The 3,291-nt window shown below is 39.2% G+C and overlaps 1 long non-coding RNA gene across 1 annotated transcript; it reads left to right on the top strand.

Moving 5' to 3' along the window:
• The first annotated feature begins 1,729 nt into the window (after positions 1-1,729).
• On the top strand, positions 1,730-2,041 carry LOC138636254 (uncharacterized). Its single transcript, XR_011312247.1, has 3 exons — positions 1,730-1,811; positions 1,850-1,901; positions 1,943-2,041. It is a non-coding gene; the product is annotated as an uncharacterized lncRNA (long non-coding RNA).
• Positions 2,042-3,291: the final 1,250 nt, after the last annotated feature.

Consider the following 3,291-nt stretch of genomic DNA (forward strand, 5'->3'; position numbering starts at 1 on the left):
ATAAAGTCCCATAATGCACCGCGAGGGAAACTGAAAGGGTTTTGCTACCCTGAATTCAGTCTGTCAGGCTGTTTAACATCAGGTGACGATCAAAGGCAAAACTTAGGAGGCTGGCGACGAAAGGGAACCATGGGGGGCCTGACAAGACCCATCAAAGAACATATCTGGTTGGATCACTGAACGAGAACCTGCGGGTTCAGAGACATAATAATAATAACAACAACAACAATAAACTATTTGTATTGCACCTTTCATACAAGAAATGCAGCTCAAAGTGCTTCACAGCAAGACATTTACATGCAGTGTTTGACATAAAGGAACATTTAAAAACATAGAAAAGAAATAAAATGCATAAGAACAGATTAAATGCATAAAATTAAACACAAAAGGAGTTAAAATATAAAATACAGCAACAGCAATCAAGTGTAGAGCGGCTGATTACGTCCTATATTTAAATGTTTTACATCCACAAAAATGGAAAACAGCGAAGCAAAAAGGTCACTAGTAGTTGTTTTTAAAGTCAAAAGAAGAGAATGTCCTCGAAGAAATCTGAAATGACCGTAACTGTGATAAAGATGCAACAATTTACGATGACAACATGCAATATGACCCCAAAGAGACTCAAAACAGCCACAAAAACATACAAAATGACCAAAAAGAAATGCACAGAGGATGAGGAGGATGAATCTGAAAGGACTCCAGCTCTCGTTCTTTGAGGAGATGTTCGACATCACCGCTTCACCTCCTCACAATAACCCTACAGCGGTTCTGTTCTCACCGTCTACAGGAGAGGTGTCGGACTTGGGCCGAGGCGACCCGGTGAGAGGATGCTGCAGGTCAGACATCAGACGTCCACTTTCACACTGAGATGTTTCTACCAGAACATATAGAAGCCATCCACCAATGAACAGGTTGAGTCCTGATGTCTCCTCCCTGCTGGAGACAGATGTTCTAATCAAATACACACAAACCACCACAACTGGCTTTACTGAACTACTACGTTTACTCTATCATGAAGATTACTAGAAACACAGCAGAGTTACAATTAGAAGCATTTCAGACAATTTGGAAATAAATAATTGGCAGCTGAGATGTCATTAGATTATTAAGTGTGAAACATTTTTTGTTTCAAAATAAAAAATAATGAACAGAAAACACAATACAGAGAATATACAACAGACAACAACACCAAGCAGTGGCCTAAACACAACAACACATTTTACAACTACACAACAGGAAACAAAACACAACAGATTTCACAGAACACAACAATGAAAAACAGCAAACAAAAATACAACATTTCATAGAACACAACATTTTACAGAAGATGACAAGAAAACAGAAACAGAAAACAACACAAAACCCAACAAATGCATTTCAGAAAACACAAGAAAACATTTCACAAAGCATGAAACACAATTACATTTCAAAAATGAAATAAATTCCAGCCGGAAAATACCACGTCAGAAAAAACACAACAAACAGAGGTTAGAAGGGTCCACTTCGTTATAGTTTATATCTGGTCAGGTGGTGAAATAGGTTAGAAGGGTCCACTTCGTTATAGTTTATATCTGGTTAGGTGATGAGTCCACTTCGTTATAGTTTATATCTGGTCAGGTGGTGAAATAGGTTAGAAGGGTCCACTTCGTTATAGTTTATATCTGGTTAGGTGGTGAAAAAGGCTAGAAGGGTCCACTTCGTTATAGTTTATATCTGGTTAGGTGGTGAGTCCACTTCGTTATAGTTTATATCTGGTTAGGTGGTGAAAGAGGTTAGAAGGGTCCACTTCGTTATAGTTTATATCTGGTTAGGTGGTGAGTCCACTTCGTTATAGTTTATATCTGGTCAGGTGGTGAAATAGGTTAGAAGGGTCCACTTCGTTATAGTTTATATCTGGTTAGGTGGTGATGAGTCCACTTCGTTATAGTTTATATCTGGTCAGGTGGTGAAAGAGGTTAGAAGGGTCCACTTCGTTATAGTTTATATCTGGTTAGGTGGTGAAAAAGGCTAGAAGGGTCCACTTCGTTATAGTTTATATCTGGTTAGGTGGTGAGTCCACTTCGTTATAGTTTATATCTGGTTAGGTGGTGAAAGAGGCTAGAAGGGTCCACTTCGTTATAGTTTATATCTGGTTAGGTGATGAGTCCACTTCGTTATAGTTTATATCTGGTCAGGTGGTGAAATAGGTTAGAAGGGTCCACTTCGTTATAGTTTATATCTGGTTAGGTGATGAGTCCACTTCGTTATAGTTTATATCTGGTCAGGTGGTGAAAGAGGTTAGAAGGGTCCACTTCGTTATAGTTTATATCTGGTTAGGTGGTGAAAAAGGCTAGAAGGGTCCACTTCGTTATAGTTTATATCTGGTTAGGTGGTGAGTCCACTTCGTTATAGTTTATATCTGGTTAGGTGGTGAAAGAGGCTAGAAGGGTCCACTTCGTTATAGTTTATATCTGGTTAGGTGGTGAGTCCACTTCGTTATAGTTTATATCTGGTTAGGTGGTGAAAGAGGCTAGAAGGGTCCACTTCGTTATAGTTTATATCTGGTTAGGTGATGAGTCCACTTCGTTATAGTTTATATCTGGTCAGGTGGTGAAAGAGGCTAGAAGGGTCCACTTCGTTATAGTTTATATCTGGTTAGGTGGTGAGTCCACTTCGTTATAGTTTATATCTGGTTAGGTGGTGAGTCCACTTCGTTATAGTTTATATCTGGTTAGGTGGTGAAAGAGGCTAGAAGGGTCCACTTCGTTATAGTTTATATCTGGTCAGGTGATGAGTCCACTTCGTTATAGTTTATATCTGGTCAGGTGATGAGTCCACTTCGTTATAGTTTATATCTGGTCAGGTGATGAGTCCACTTCGTTATAGTTTATATCTGGTCAGGTGATGAGTCCACTTCGTTATAGTTTATATCTGGTTAGGTGATGAGTCCACTTCGTTATAGTTTATATCTGGTCAGGTGGTGAAAGAGGCTAGAAGGGTCCACTTCGTTATAGTTTATATCTGGTCAGGTGATGAGTCCACTTCGTTATAGTTTATATCTGGTCAGGTGATGAGTCCACTTCGTTATAGTTTATATCTGGTCAGGTGATGAGTCCACTTCGTTATAGTTTATATCTGGTCAGGTGATGAGTCCACTTCGTTATAGTTTATATCTGGTCAGGTGATGAGTCCACTTCGTTATAGTTTATATCTGGTTAGGTGATGAGTCCACTTCGTTATAGTTTATATCTGGTCAGGTGGTGAAAGAGGCTAGAAGGGTCCACTTCGTTATAGTTTATATCTGGTTAGGTG

This window comes from Brachyistius frenatus, unplaced genomic scaffold, assembly GCF_029030835.1.
Source record: "Brachyistius frenatus isolate BFR_SWC_R1_liver_20210118 unplaced genomic scaffold, ASM2903083v1 Contig_363, whole genome shotgun sequence".
In the NCBI taxonomy this organism is placed as follows: Eukaryota; Metazoa; Chordata; class Actinopteri; family Embiotocidae; genus Brachyistius; species Brachyistius frenatus.